This window comes from Podarcis melisellensis (assembly GCF_964234715.1).
Source record: "Podarcis melisellensis genome assembly, chromosome: 2".
NCBI lineage: Eukaryota > Metazoa > Chordata > Lepidosauria > Squamata > Lacertidae > Podarcis > Podarcis melisellensis.
This window is the reverse complement of record NC_138529.1, coordinates 101,092,458-101,109,313: the sequence shown is the minus strand read 5'-3', so window position 1 is coordinate 101,109,313 and position 16,856 is coordinate 101,092,458. Positions and strand designations below refer to the sequence as shown.

At 43.7% G+C, this 16,856-nt stretch overlaps 1 protein-coding gene across 5 annotated transcripts in view; it reads right to left on the bottom strand.

Moving 5' to 3' along the window:
- FHIT (fragile histidine triad diadenosine triphosphatase) overlaps positions 1-16,856 on the bottom strand; it is a 1,051,187-nt gene that overhangs the window by 697,725 nt on the left and 336,606 nt on the right. Inside the window, exon 1 of one of the 5 annotated variants that reach the window (XM_081903439.1) lies at positions 5,304-5,384. The exons of the other annotated variants lie outside the window; for them this stretch is intronic. The gene's annotated coding sequence lies outside the window, so the exon portion shown is untranslated. Of the gene's footprint in view, positions 1-5,303; positions 5,385-16,856 lie in introns of those variants that run through there. 5 annotated transcript variants of the gene reach the window in all.

The window sequence follows — 16,856 nt, the reverse complement described above, 5'->3', positions numbered from 1 at the left end:
AAATGCCTCTTTCTCAAGATGGTGGTTCTAAAAGTGCATCTATCCAGCATTGCTCTGGTAACCACTTTCCTAAGGAGCAGAAGAATCAAGAGCTCGCCTCTTAACACAGGTATTTCAGAAATGGCTCTTTGTGGACATTATTATGTCTAAAAAAAGAAAAGGAGGGGGGAATGATAGGTATTCTTTATGGGAGATGAGAGGCCTGATGGCTTTGGCAAGGTTTTATTAACATGCTAAATTAAACTCCCCTGTTAACACGGGCTGTTTGAAACTGAACAGACGCAAGATTATTGAGGCTTTACAATGAGGGAGCAGCACTTTTAATTCTGTGCATTATCCACAGACAACATCAACATCACCATGGCAACTGCACAGCCATACCATGCGAAGCGTGAATGCGCCGATCGCCAAACGTGAACTTTGCGGAAAGCACTGAGCCTGTCAAAAAGGCACCACACGCTCCTGTGGCCGTAGACTCTTCCCCGGACCTGGTGCAAAAGGAGGTCAGTGCTTTTGCAGGCTGCTTGATGTCTGGTAGGAAGGCATCTGCCAATGAGAAACAGCGGATGAAGCTGAGCAAGCCCCCTAACTAGGTAGAAGGTTGGGGCAGTGCAGGAGAGAGGACCGAGGCTGTAGTTGGGGGTTCCTGTGGTTCTGGAGCCACAAACTGGCAAGAAGCTGGGACAACTCAAGAGATAAACATATCTGAGAGCCAAATTAGACATTATATCAAAGGTCTCGTCCATTTAACTTGCACATTTAAAAAAAATGCAGCTGGCATCAGATGGGATGTGTATGTGTACTGATTATGTGGATCAAAGCAGATTTGGAAGGAATTTTATTTTTTAATAATAATAATAATAATAATAATAATAATAATAATAATAATATTAATAATAATAATAATAATGCCCTGCCCATCTGCCTGGGTTTCCCCAGCCACTCTGGGTGGCTTACAACATATCTGAAAACGTAATAAAAACATCAATCCTTAAAAACTTCCCTAAACAAGGCTGCCTTCAGATGTCTTCTAAAAGTCAGATAAGTCAGTCTAAAAGTCTATTTTCTTGACATCTGACAGGAGGGTGTTCCACAGGGAGGGCATAACTACTGAGAAGGCCCTCTGCCTGGTTCCCTGTAACTTTGCTTCTCGCAGGGAGGGAACCAGCAGAAGACCCTCAGAGCTGGACCTCAGTGTCCAGGGTGAGTGATGGGGGTGGAGATGCTCCTTCAGGTATACTGGGCCGAGGCCATATTGGGCTTTAAAGGTCATATTTTCTTCCCCTCCTTTGATCAAGAGGTAAATCCCTCTTATGAAGCTAGTATTTGCCTTATGGCCATTGACTGTGCTGGCTCGGGCTGAGATGAGTTGTTGGAGTCCAACACCACCACAATTTAGCTGCCCCTGCTTTCAAGGGAATATATTTGGACTGAACAGGCAGATGATCTATTTGTTTTCTCAGCAAATCCCTTTCCCTCTCACACAGCTCCTTGGCTCTCATAATAATTTGTCTTGGAGGTACTAATTATGCACATGCACATAACCACTGCACATAATTTATTCTGACCACAGATTGTGAATTTCTCTTAGCACAATATCAAAGACGCTGCTTTCAGCAAGAAGTGTGCTTCCTTGATAATCTCTGTCAAACCACCAGGCTGTCAATGGCAACAGGTCCGCCTATCACCTGAAAACAGCACCATTCATTGTAGGCAAGTCACATCAAAGCCACCTTTGGGATGTATACCCTTAGCTGATTTTGTGCCCCGGCTCTCAGTGATGTCTGAATGTTTACAAGGGCAATTTGAGTCTTCTAAGAATACAGCAAACTGCCTCATGCCAGGTCAAGCATTTTGTTAATCAAGCTCAGTATTGCTTACTCAGACTGGCAGCAATTATCAAGGTCTTAGTCAGAGGCTTTTCTTGGTACCTGCTATCCCATCCTTCCTCCAGAAACCTCAAGGCAGTTAGCTGCAAAGATAAAGCTCTAAATGAACCCCTTAAAATACCCCTTGCAGCCTTACTCTAAAACAGCAGCAGGAAATGACAGGGTATAACAAAAATTGCTATAACGATGACACACTATTGAAAGCACCGCACCAGTTTCACCTACTAAGAAATACTTTTCTTAATAAGGTAAACTCAAAGCAACTCCCCGCACCAAAAGTTCAAAAGACACAGTAAAACCACCCAAATCACCTATTTATGGCCCACCAAGCTGAACACAGGGGGACGCGGGTGGCACTGTGGGTTAAACCACAGAGCCTAGACTTGCCGATCAGAAGGTCGGTGGTTCGAATCCCCATGATGGGGTGAGCTCCCGTTGCTCAGTCCCTGCTCCTGCCCACCTAGCAGTTCGAAAGCACGTCAAAGTGCAAGTAGATAAATAGGTACTGCTCCAGCGGGAAGGTAAACAACGTTTTCGTGCGCTGCTCTGGTTTGCCAGAAGCGGCTTAGTCATGCTAGCCACATGACCCGGAAGCTGTACGCCGGCTCCCTCAGCCAATAAAGCGAGATGAGCGCCACAACCCCAGAGTCGGCCACGACTGGACCTAATGGTCAGGGGTCCCTTTACCTTTTAAGCTGAACACAGGATATATATATAGTGCCCTCTGTGGGCCTGAAACATCCTGTTTTTACTTCAGTGCCCGCAAAAAAAGAGGAACCTCAATAAATCATGGCTGATGGGACTGTGTCTGGCTTGGGGGCAAGAAGCTGTGCTTAGGTTTGGGCTTAGGCCCTGCTCCGACTGCTCTCCAGCCTAGGCTCCTGAAGAGACATCCAGGAGAGCTGATCTGTACCATGCTTGTGGAACAAGACTCAGCCCACAAGCAAATTTGCTGCTGGGAATCTGTGCCTGGCAAGCAGCTTAAGACACTGTTGGTGCCAGTCTCTCGAGCTGCCAAAGCCATTGACAAGAAGCCCTCAGGATAGCACACCTATTTTAGCACAATAAGCATTGCATCCTCCTGGGCTGCGTTCCAGCTCTTTAGCTAAGATAAATTTCTGCTGCTTCGTCTGTGAGCCGTTCTAAAGCCAGCTTCTCCCCCACCCTTGCAGATAAGCGGCAAATTTGCTTCTAAGCCCTCCCCCCCGGAAAACCCCATCCTAACTCCTTCCCCTTGCAAGATTTATATGAAATATGCTGAGCCACACTTCCACGGGCCGTTTAATGCTTCTCCCTTCAAACAAAAATTACACTCTGTCACAGGAATGTTCGTTACTTCTGAAGTGGGAGAACAGCTTCGGTAAAAGCAACTTCAGCTTAGAGGTCCCCAGCGGTCCTGAGCGTTTCCTTTGCTTTGTCATTCGGTGTTATTCCAAGCGAACATACAAGGTCACGTCCTGGCTATGCAAAAAAAGGGGGGGCTGAGAAACCAAGAGTTTTGACTGTCCTCAGGGATGCCCCTCTTTATCCAGTCCAGTTATCGGATACCTAGAGAAGAGGTAGAAAAGACCTGGAGAAGGAGACTACCCATTTTTCCACAGATGGGATGACTGGATTTGCCCCCAAAGACAAGACTGCTGTCCATTAGCAGATGAAGGTGAGAACAAGAGGAATTCTTCACCGATCACAAAAAAGAAAATTGCTGCACTCTTCATAGATAGATAGATAGATAGATAGATAGATAGATAGATAGAGAGACAGATAGATAGATATAGATAGATGATAGATAGATAGATAGATAGATAGATAGATAGATAGATGATAGATAGATAGATAGATAGATAGATAGATAGATAGATAGATAGATAGATAGATAGATAGATAGATAGATAGATGATAGAGATAGATAGATGATAGTGTTCCTGATGCAAATCTTCACTCACTCCTTTTCCCATGGTGGGGAGGAAGGCACTTTTTGTGGTTCACCTCAGGTGCAAAAATGTCTTGAGTTGGTCCTGGGTAACAGGAAGCAGTGGCTTCAGAAAGGAGAGTCCCAAAGAGGGCATCATTCTATCACCAACAACCTCTGTGTGCCATGGAGGAGGAGGAGGAGGAACTCCAGTGCTGAACAGAGTTGCAATTCTAAGTTTTCCCTTAATATCTAAGGCCAGCAAGGTTAGCTGCTATCCACACCAGGATTTGCAGAATTTGTGGGTGTTGAGGAACCCTCCCATCTGAAAAGACCCTAACTTGTCGCATTTGATAGTTAAATCTTGCTTCCCTGGTAGGAAATTTGAGGAACCAGATTCTTTTGAGGGAGCAGCAAAAACCTGCAGAGGAACCAAGCTGTTTGCTTGGCTTTGATCTAGCAACTGAGCTCTTGGATGCTTAATTACTAGTAGCAATGTGCAAAACAAAAAACAAAACTGCTGAGGTTAAACGAACCAGAAACAATTGACAAACTAGATTTATCAGCTAGATGAGGTGCAATTTAAAACCTGTACACAAGGCAGGTCTGAATCATGCATAAGTTCTCTGTGTGCTCGCATGTATTTGTGTTTTTAATAACAGGATTAGTGTGTTGTGTTCCAGTCTTCTATTCTATTTAAGTTCTCCCTGACTTCAGTACTTTCTTCTCCTTTTCAGTCATCGGCAAGTACCAATCACTTCTCTGGGCATCTAGACAAAAAGCTGTCCTGAAATGAATGAGGTTTGAGAATTTGCCTCAACCGACAACAAAGTGGTCTGCCCTTGAGTAGATCACTCTTGAATCATAGAGCCTATCTAAAAATCCAGAGTATTTTCTATTTTCTTTTACTTTTTTGCTCTCAGAAGCACACGTAGTACAATAAAAGCTATATAAACACACCGAAGCAGGCCTGTTTCACTCCCGTTCCCGGGTAAGCATCTCTATCATGTTCCACTTGTGACATAAAACTACATCCACTACTAATCCCCTTGTAATTTGCTCAAATTAATTCATTGTCTATTTCCTGCCTAATCAACTCCTACTTAGTGCCAAGTGTTAAGTACTGCAGTAAAACATCACCTTCATTCCGTCGCTGTACATTTACGACAGATATCATGTGACTTCCCAACACACTGTCACAACTCTTCCAGTTGCAGAGACTGAAAAGCAGCCACAACGACGTCTTGGCCGTGTCAGCGGCAAAGGTCAAGCTTTCGAGATTTCAAGCTCCTTATGCAGAGTGCGTACCTTGGCAGCAATCGCCAGCTGTAGCTGTTCACGTAATAATAGAGAGAACTAGGCAAAAATACTAAGGAATGAGAATGTACTGTTCTGTGGATGGTAGAATATCACCCCCTTGCCCTATGCAGTGAAAGCTAATATGTCACAGGATTATTATTATTATTATTATTAAACAGAATTCTCCTGAGTTTTCCAAAGCTTACATTTCAGAGGGCTGGGGTGGTGTGGAATGCTTCCCCAAATCCCTCGGTGTGTGTTTCTTCACTCTTTTTGCTGCTGTTGCTGCAAGTGCTGTGACTCTCCCCACTGCTGTTGGGCACCACTGTTTAGTATTATTAGTATTATTGCTTCCTGTTTCTGTTTTCACTCTGAGTTGGTTTCCGGAGAGGCACCAGAGTGAGTTTCCTGCCTGGAAAAAGCACCAGGGGGATGGGGACAGAAGCAGTGGGGAAAGGATGCTAGCACTGTAGGTAGGCTGTAATCCATCCTTGTTTGCAGTAGGGATGGGGGAAGAATTTTGGCTCAGTTCATTTTAATGAGAACCAACCTAATCGGCACTTCCCAGGACAGTGCAGAATCCAAAGTGCAGCCATTCTTTGAAATTCACCCTTCTCTGAATTTTGCAACAGTGTGTGTGTGTGTGTGTGTGTGTGTGTGTGTAAGGAGTTGGTAAAAATAACACTAGACAAGAGTTTCAAAAAGCATGAGGGAAATGCAGAGAATACTTCACAAAACAGTGCCCTAAAATACATACCTGGACTTGTTTCGATTAATGTCTGCGGGAGACTTTGGGGGTATTTAAGTTATAACTAGAAAAATCTTAATAATTATTCATAAAGGAAACAGTTTATAAGAAGTAAATAAGGAAGCCAGATACAGGATAAAGGAAGTCTTTTATATGGTTGCTTATATTGCTGAGTTATGCTCATTGTATGTTATGTTCATGTTTAATGAGGGTGGATTTGTGTACTGGGGGTGGGGGGGTTATGCTATGTTATAAATAAAATTCCAATAAAATTTTTAAAAAATAAAAAAATAAAAATGCTTTCTTGCAAAAGGTGCATACTAACAAAGATGTCTATATTAGGAGCAATGTGCACTAAAAAGCTGTCAAAAATGTATGTTTAATTTTAACGAGGACTGTTTTTTAAAAATAATAATAATAATAATTGCCAGCTGATGCAGAAATGTGGATTGGGAAAAGAAGAAACTGAGGGAAACCGAAACTGATGCATTTGCTGATTCCTAGTTTGCACCACCCCAATTACTGAACCTGTCCCCAATTTGTCTGTGAATTGAATGGGGGGGGGAATTGGGGGTGGGGGTGGATGAGTCAACCGTAACATGGATTAATTCTTTGGTCATCAAGGTGAGCCGTGTTTTTCAAACAGAATGTAATGAGGCTTAAATCCCCAAACAACTATTTGCTTCTCAGCAGGATCTAACATGAACAGGGATTTCCTTTGCTGGCAAAATCTGGCTTTAGTACAAGGGTGGAGAGAGCAGACCATTCATCTGAAAGCGTGTGCAGGGCACCCACCTGAGGTTCGACTCTAGGACTCCTCGTGTAACCTTTTGTTGCTAAACTAGGATAGAGGAGAGAAGCCTTCAGCAATCACAGCGGGTCCATTGAGCAGACATTGTTTTAGTGATGACGGAGCAGCTCCTTTTCCTATCCATCAATAGAAACTTCCTTCAGCTACCGAATCTCGCTCAAACAGGTAGTTCTCTCTTGGAAGCTTCGCTGTACGCTTTCATTCTCAGAGGGCGCAAGGGGAGATAACAAAAGCAGTACCCTGAAGCAAAACTGCCTGGCTACAGTCAGAAAAATGGCCTCAGGTTACTCTGCAGCTCTTCTTCCTTCTCCCAGGAACAGCACATCTTGCTTTCATTGTTGCGGGGGGAAAGCTGCACTTCTGTTGAATATACGGGGCTGTTTGTTCACCACGGTAATTAGACATCTCTTACAACTAGGAGAACTGCAACTTCCCCCCATAATCCATACACAGCATGCTGGAAAGAATATTTTCTCTCCAGTTAGGTGGCTATTTTGAGTGCAATATTTATCAGCATTGGGAAGCGAAAGGAACATGTAACAAAACACTCTTAAAACATGCATCGAACAAAACTGTGGGTGTTCCTAATCGCCCTGGTGTGAAATATACTAAACTTTAAGGTCGGCCATAGATTAATGTTGCACAATGGAGGCTTCTTTATGCAGGGCTGCCTTGAGCTTATGCACCACTTGGGAATGAATCCTCAGGACCACAGAATGCATACCGCATACAGTTTTAAATGTATCAGTGTCAGAACAGCACTTTCAGGTAAACACCCTCACTTACATGGACTCATACATGGACTTCCTAACAGCAACCCCTTCATAATATCTGAATATTGATGAAAAGCGAGATAATGGCTTGCATAAAGCCACCTAAGTAATTCTGTGACTGAAGTGATATCTTTCCACCATGCTACAGGAGTCGCCAACTTCTTTAAGGCCTGTGGATGCATTTGGAGTTTTAAGCGAGGGTCATAGGCTCTGTCACCCAGGACAGCCCCACCCCTACAGAGAGGCAGAACAAGAAAAAGTATGTTGTTTTTGTTGTTTTATGCATTTGGTAGTCATTTTTTTAAAAAAGGCCTCTAACAGACATAACCAGGTAGAATATAAACAGGTTAGGTGAATTAAAATTCCATTCCAAAGAAACAATAACCCACGTACAATTTGTTGTTGTTGAGTTGTTTAGTCGTGTCCGACTCTTCGTGACCCCATGGACCAGAGCACGCTACGTACAATACAAAATGCCTAAATTGCTTGCCCAATGTTACAATAAAAGGACAAGTCTTACCCCACCTCGCTAAGAGAAGAGCACCACAGTATTTGCCAATTTAACCACCACAAATGGAATAAAAATATGTTAGCCTTGTACCTAAAAACTGACAATGATGGTGTTTGACGTGGTTCCCTGGGGAGCAAATTCCACAAATGGGGGAACATGTCACTGAAAAAGCCCGTTTTAATGAAACCATACAAACACACACACACAATCAGAGAGAGAGAGAGAGAGAGAGAGAGAGACCCCACTTTTACAAGGGATCTGAGTAAACACTGCATTCAGTAGAATTAGTGATGAGCCTTGAAAAACACAGAGTTGAAAGAAAAGGAGCATATTCCAACTTCCTCCCTTCAGGTCTAGGTAATTATTGGGGTAGGAAAAAAGGACGCCATGCTCACTGCCTTGTGACCAAATGGGTGGGTGGGAATCAGAGGCTTAATGTGTGCCAGATGAAAACCACGTGGTTGCCACACTGGAGACCCAAGCTGCATGTAGTATTACAGCCCCCAAACAAGTGTCAAGATCCACTACTGGAGATCTACAGGGATCTCAAGGGATCTTTCCCTATCTGTCTATAGAGTGGTACCTCAGTTTTCAAATGTAATCCATTCCGGAAGACCGTTTCAAGTTCCGAAATTGTCAGGGAACTGCCATCGGAACGAGAGGAGGAGGCGAGGCTCCACAACGATGCTGGAGAGGGGCCAAGTAGGGAGAGAGGCAGGTCTCCTGTTGGGGAAGAAAATCAGCGCAACACCAGGGATGGAGGAGGGGCCAATGGGGGAAGCAGAGAACAGGCTCAGAGACTCTTCACTGGACACCAGTGGGGAGAGCACAGGTCCTCCGCTACCCACGCCCTCCCTGCGCAGAAGACTTCTGCGCAGGGAGAGTAGGAGGAGACTGGGCGTCAAACAACTTTTATGTTGGAAAAGGTTGAAGAAACGCCCACTGTCGGATTCTGCCAGCGACTGAACAGTCACAAAGTGAGGGGCTGTCCAGCCAGGAAAGGTTTAACCAGGCCACCTAGCCAGGAGTGGCGGCAACTTACGCACGAGCAACCCCATATAACCATTACAGAAATGTTCAAAAACTGAGGCGCAAAGGGCAGCCTGCAAATTTAATAGAGAAAACTGGGGAAAATAACATATACACTCAGCGGAAGCCATTCAACTTCCGAGGCGTGTTTGAAAACAGAATCATTTACTCCCAGGTTTATGGCATTCGAGTTCCAAAACGTTTGTCAACAGAGACGTTCAAAAACCGAGGTACCACTGTAACACTATACTAAGAAATTCACCAGCTCACATGGAAGATAACCCATCTGAGTGTTACCATATCAAGAGAGCAGGCAATGCTGTTTTGTTAATCTAGCAGCTCGTATTTTTCACCTGTCACTGTTTGCTATCCATGTTTCTCACCCACTTACTTACTATTTTTATGGTCCGTGCCATGAGGATACAAGAAAATTTTTTAAAATATTTTTTTTAAAAGAGAGAGAAATACCTGTTTCAAAAGTAACGGCCGCTGACAAATATAACGGGCTTGGGAAATCACTCTCACACCAATTTAAGACAAACCGGTCGCTCCATGCAGGATTGGGGGGGGGGGGCACAAGCAACAGTGTAGCAGATGTTTACATTCATGTGAGAAGGCATGATGTAACGTAACATAGTGGGCAGAGATGCACAAATCTACCAATTTCAGTTTCTCTCAGCTTCTCATTTTTCCAATCTTCAGTTTAGCTGTCAAAACTTTCACCTCAGTTTGCAATATTATTATTTTTTTTAAAAAAGAAAAAGTCTGCATGAAAATTCATATTCCCCTTTAATGCAAATTTCTCCTAATATACAGACCCTTGCATGCAATTTTGCCTCATATGCACATTTTTGCAAAGTGAATTTGCCTAATAATATGCACTTCTGTTTGCTATTTTCTTGGCTGGGGAACTGCACTGAAAAATTCAGACACATGCAGATTCTGAAGGATGGCTGTGTTCCTGTTTGTGCATTGCTTCAGAAAGTGTGAATTAGGTAGATTCGCCTTCTGAAGAGGAACAGTAAGACTAAAGGGGAACCTGCAGTTCCATGGAGGAAAAACCTGTGCAGCAGACCTGTGAAAAAAATGGACCTATTTAAATTTCATATAACAGCATTTTTCCGCACTTGTTCCTCGCGCCCCATCTTCAGAATTATTGCCTTTCTTAGCTAAATACATCCAGCATTTCTGCTGATACTGCTCTAGGAGATGCTGTGAAAAAGGGCTTTGGTCTCTGCACCTGATTGGTTCTTACAGTCACCCAGACCCTGAAATATATGCAAATTGTTTGGTTTAATTCTGGGGGAGTCAGATCAACATGGACTTGGCTGGCTGGCTGGCTGGCTACAACATGCCTGAAAAGCCGATATCATTCTTTCAGATCCCAGACTCCTCCTCTCCCTGGATTTAGCCTGAACATAGGGACACAAAAACATCTCTGTCTCTCACACAACTTTGTGTGGGAAAAGTTGTGTGAGAGACAGAGATATCTCTGTGTCACTCACTATGTTCAGACTGAATCCAGGGAGGAGGGGAGTCTGGGATTTGACAGAAAGATACAGTGGAACCTCGGTTTTCGAGTGTCTCAGAAGTTGAACATTTCGGAAGCCAAACGCTGAAAACCTGGAAGTAAATGCTCTTGTTTTCGAATGCACCTCAGAAGTTGAATGGCTTCCGCTGTGTGTTTTTCTTGTTTCCCAGTGGATCTTGCTGACTGCCCATTGCTCCTTGGTTTTCAAATGTTTTGGAAGTCAAACGGTCTTCCGGAATGGATAACGTTCGAAAACCGAGGTTCCACTATACCGACTTTTCTAGCTTGTAGTCAGCAAGCCGTGATAATTGTAGTCGGCCAGCTTGTTGTCAACTGACAGCTAAGAAAGCACTGCACACAAAGGGTGCTTGGAATTGCAACTCAGGAGGATGCAAATAGGCGGTGGACTGCAACCGATCCCACTGGCCTTAAAATGTGCAGGCCTTAAAATGTCATGAGTCCTTTAGAGAGACATTGTGGAGATTGTTGGATGCTGAGGAAAAATGTGGGGGTGATCGGGGAGCTGGATGACCCAGGAAAGGTAGCTAAGGGGCTGGAGGATGAGAAGCAGGGTCCCTAAGAGGAGTTTGACCCACAGGAGGGGCCCTGTGGGCTGGGAGGCATATATATAGATCCCAAGGAGGAGCTTAGTGGGCTGTCAAAAAGCACTCAGACCCAATGGATGTCAGAAGTCCAATATGCTGCCATATCAGGTACCTTCCTATTTGATGCACCACACTTGCTAATACCGTGGATGGAATTCAAAGTAGTGCTAAGGAGACTGCAAGCATCTTCCCCTTCTCCCCCCACAAGCTGTTCTGTGGTTATCCTGAACCCCTAGAACTAATTTCATGCTGCATGGGAGGAGCAAAGGCAGGAAAAGCATTGTTGCTGTAGCAGGACTCGTTGTGCCGGCTCCCACTAGTGCAACTTTTCAGTTGAATCAGGTCCTGTTTTGGATACTATATGCTGGCTGAGTTACTACATGGGCCACCTGTGTCCTGAAAGTGTCACTGCTTTCAACATTAATGAGCAGTGACCAAACAGGCAAGGTGGAGGACTGGGTTTCTGTAGGGTAATTTGCATTTCAATATTAGTTTAAATTTCTACACTATACATGAATCGGTGATTAATGCTAATCCATTACTTACATAGCAATCTGCATTCATCATCATTATCACTGGTTATAATACCGCCTTCTTTTAAAGCAACTGTGCTCTGGTGCTTTCTCTCTCTCTCTCCCGCCCCTTTTTTCCAAATATAAGAACAAGCATAGGCAAACACGGCCCTCCAGATGTTTTGGGACTACAGCTCCCATCAACCCTAGCTAACAGGACCAGTGGTCAGGGATGGTGGGAGTTGTAGTCCCAAAACATCTAGAGGGCCGAGTTTGCCCATGCCTGGATAAGAATAAGCACCACTGAACTCAAGGCAAACTTATATATGTCTGGCCACAAGTAAGTTAGCTGGACAAAATTTCCCACTAAAAATCACTAAAACTTAAGGCAAGACTAACTTGCCCAGTTGATCATAATGGGGCATAATTCTGATGAGTTCGAAAACAACCCGCTGGATCTGTGTGTTGTATCCAGAGGTTGCACAAGTGGAAACAGCTCGTGCAACTGACCCCCATCTTCCTTTAAACCCCTTCACCCTGACCATGTTTTTCAGAAGTCACAGTTCAAACAGTGTGGGAAAGGGGTGCTGTGTCACACAGAGCTACAGTAAGAGGTGAGAAATTACCTAAAACTGGGCAGAGGCAGCACCACTTCACACAGCCCAGTGTGCAACATAGCACATACTGTCCAAGGGGGTAGTGATCTGGGGAGGGTTTTGGTACAGAGGAAAGCAGTGAGGAGGATGAGAAGAAAAAGATCCCCCCCAATCTTCAAGTTGCTAGAACTCATTGTGTAGGGCTCTCCTGTCACGCCTGTCCTATCTCCCTCCCCAAATTTAAAAGCTTCACGTGGTCAGATATAGGATAGTGGAGGAACTGCCGGATAAACAGTCATGGACAGTGGAACCTCGGGTTACATACGCTTCAGGTTACAGACTCCGCTAACCCAGAAATAGTACCTCAGGTTAAGAACTTTGCTTCAGGATGAGAACAGAAATCGTGCTCCGGCGGCGTGACAGCAGCAGAAGGCTCCATTAGCTAAAGTTGTCTTCAGGTTAAGAATAGTTTCAGGTTAAGAATGGACCTCTGGAACGAATTAAGTACTTAACCCGAGGTACCACTGCACATTTAATCTCCTTCTATCACATATTCTGTCTGCTATGAACTGTGTTACTCTTCTGAGACAGCTTCCCAACAGGTAGCTCAGTGGTAGAGCATCTACTTTGGGTGCAGAAGGTTCAATCACCAGTATCTCCAGGCAGGGATGAAATCCAGTCTGAAATCCCAGAGACTGGCTGCCAATCAGAGTGCACAGTACTGATCGAGATAAACCAATGGTCTGGCTCAGTATAAGGAAGCTGCCTCAATTCCTATGACAAGGGTCAAAAGTTTCAGCTCTTGGGGAGGCCCTCTTGGCTATCACAGATAGCAAAACTTGAGTTTTCTCCCACTTCCCTTTATTTTCTCAGTACAGTCAAACCTCAGTTGTCGAACGTAATCCGTTCCGGAAGACCGTTCGACTTCCGAAACATTCGACAACCAAGGCACGGCTTCCGATTGGTTGCAAGAGCTTCTTGCACCCAAGTGGAAGCTGCGTCAGATGTTCGGGTTCTGAAAAACATTCAAAAATCGGAGCAGTTTTTTGGTGTTTGGGAGCTGAGACGTTCGAAAATGGAGCCGTTCGAGAACCGAGGTTTGACTGTAATATGGCAATTCAAACAAAAATGGGCAGATAAAAACCACAAATAAAGCAACACAGGTTTGATTGTTCTGTGATAAGAATAAAAGTTTGCGGAGCACATGTGCCTTTAAAACAATTAAGCAAAGGAATAGCATTTTACAAGCTCACGAGCAAAGGCGGAAAAGAAAATCGTGAGGGAACAACCCAGTGTTTGATGAAGCGGTCTGAAACACTCAAACATGTGAGCTCACTGACATAAATTGATTCGCTTTAACCTTCAGTAAGTCTCTAGAAACCAAACGGTATTTCATAATTTATTATATAATCTATTAAAACAGTGAAAGGGGAAAAATCTCTGTCTCTCACTCGCTCCCTGGCCCAGAGGCTATTTCTAACTTTCAGTTCATTCTCAAGTGGACAAAATTGAGAATTGAAAATAAACAAGACTGAAGGCAATGTGTCTACATTTCCTGGCCATCTATCAGTTTCCTATCATCCACCCAAATTACTTTTAGGCATGACGGCTCTTCCACAGAAATAGAAAAAACCTAATTAATCCCCAGAGAGAAGTACTAATAAGCACTTGGCCTTTCATCTCCAGTGGCCTTGATCGCAGCGTGTCCCTTGGTGAAATCCATCCAATCAGTGGGCACCATGCCACCCATCACCACATCTCCAAATCTTAGTTCTCTGTGGAGTGAAGGTGCAAGTTAATTGGCGTTCACTCAAACGTCAGACCCCTTTCGCTGGAATTGTGGACCATAAGTTAATGAAATTATGCACCAATTCAAAACCTGGCAGGTTTTCAAAATTAAATCTTGGAGATGCAAACTTTCACACGCTGTCAGACACAACTCGGCACGCTCTATATTTTCTCCATTTCAGAGAAAAGGAGAGAATGGTCGGGCTCTATGCAAAACTAACTGACCCAACTCTTGACGGTAAAAAAAAAAGATTTAAGAAGGTTGAGCCATCCTGCTCTAAAGTCCGCCGAACCTTTTGACATACAAGAGTAGTCACTGATGATCAATCTATTTTTCATCATTCATGTAATGCCAAAGATGTAAAATACTGTGTCATCGAGCATCTCTTTCATTTAAGAGAGAGAGAGAAGTCTTTACAAAGCTAAAAGAAGGTAAACAACCCTCCATGAAAGAAGGAATTCACCATGACAGAAACTGACTAAAGGGCAAAGTGGCAAACTGAGCTAGAGGGGCTATTTGCTTCCCACAATTTATTCTTTAATAACTTCTACTGTAATATTTCTGGGGCACATCAAAGGACAATAACAGGCTGATGCTGGTAATCCCTCTCACATATAAAAATTTTCATTACCGAGTGTTAAAGGCATCATTCTGTCTGAGAAATGGGAATTGATAGGGGGCTGCTTTTCTCCCCCCTATCCCAGGGAAACATCTAAGCCTTTTTCTCATGGTGACACTGAGTGCTCTCGCCAGAATTTGTTCTGAAGGCTGCAGATGTGTAATATGATGAAAAATCTCTTTGATAAATGGGGGGGAGAGAAGGGGGCAGGGGGAGGTTCAGTAGATCACTTTTCTGTATCAGGCACAGGAACTGCTTTCCATTCTAATTAACTTTAAATGCTCTTTTTGGTAAACACTTTTCTTTTCTTTTTACGAAGTTGTCAGGAACAATTTTGGCAAATAAGTCTTTTAAGACTTGATGCACTTTCCCTGTGTGTAACTAGAACATTGGGGGGGAGGAGAGAAAAAAGGATCATTTCAAGAAACATAACTAATAGTAAGAGTGACAACAACAACAACACGTAGGTAAAAGACATTTGGAAACTGGCTAAGCAAGTTCAGTGGTACCTCTGGTTACGAACTTAATTCGTTCCGGAGGTCCGTTCTTAATCTGAAATCATTCTTAACCTGAGGTACCACTTTAGCTAACGATTTCTGTTCTCATCCTCAGGTAAAGTTCTTAACCTACTTCTGGGTTAGAGGAGTCTATAACCCAAAGTGTTTGTAACCTGACGTACCCCTGTATAAGTTTCAATTTGAAATACTTTCCTGATCTACTTCCACCCTGAGTCTAACAAACACCTAAAACTTATGCTAGAAAATTGTGTATTTCAGATTCTATGCTGGGTTGACTGTATACAGTAAGCTTAAGAATGGCATTGGTTTTGTCACACAAAAGGCATATATACTATTAACAACATTCTATATTGAACATTCATATTTGCCATACAGAATACATCTTATTGCTAGCCTATGCTCTTATAGGCTAGGTGTGGGGAACCTTTGGCCCTCCAGATGTTTCAGAACCACAGCTCCCACCAAGCCATCAAACATGGCCAATGGCCTGGCATGATGGGAGTTGTAGTTCTGCAAAATCAAACCTGAAATTACACACCAGTTCCATGTCAAGCAGGAGACCAGCTCCTGAAAGCTGACAATGTCTGCCCCAACCCCACTTACAAAAAACCTATTAGATTGTACCCAGTCTTTAACACTTGTGAAGGCAGGGAATAAATCCAAGGGCTTTATTTATTTTGGAGTACCACGCAAGCTCTGGCTCCAGAGACAAGCAGATCATATCATCATGCATAACATGAGTGACTGGCATCTCCTGGGCAGAAATACAGATAACCCATTTGAAGCTTCCAGATTATACAGAGCGCCATTTAAATTCCATGTCCTTCTTAGTCGCAATTTGTGAAGCAACCACCATCACTGGGGGCTCGTCCTGTTGACATATAACATGGGCCGAGCCCCACTGTGCAAAACTAGCGTCCATGAGAGAAGAATACAACATCTCCCTATGTTTTATGAAGCAGATTAAAAACTGAGGCAAGCCGTAATGTGAGCTGGCAGTTTGAGAAACATACACAAATTTCCTCTTTCACTTTATGTCTAATTTCCATTTTAAAATGTCATTTGTAACTTCACCGGCCAGTGTCCCTCCTCACTCCCTGAACCTTTTCAAAGCACAGGCATTGTGTCCATTTACAAAAAAAATAAAAAAATATTTTCAATGGTTCTCCTCTTCCTCCCTCTTTCTTGGTAATTATATCACGGTCATCATTCACTTATAATTGCTGCATCGGAAGTATAACAACAGGGGACACATTTGTCTCTCTTCAGCCCCAGTTTACGCAACTGACATTCCCAATGATCTCAGCTGAATCTGTCCTGAGTGATGAAACTCTTTGGGCACGATGCAGGCAAGCAAATGCAAGCACTTTTGAGCCCCTTTGGCTTAATGGAAAGAGTAATGCACATGTTTTAGGCTGCAAACCCTACTGAACTCCATGGGACTTACTTCCAAGTAGGCAGGTATACGAGTACAAGGCAGCACTGTGTCATCGGAATTGGTGTACTTTGACTGGGTTGTGCCCTAGGTATTCCAGAAATCCATTCCTAATAAAACTGTGTATGGGAAGAAACAGAGGGGTTGGGGGTTGGTATGCATCTTTAACATGTCAGAATATCATTTTCTGCACACACAGCGGCATCTTAGATGTGACATCTGGCTCTGCCTCACTCCAAAAAGGCAGGGCAGGGAGAAAGGGGTAGCTGCTGCTCTATATCA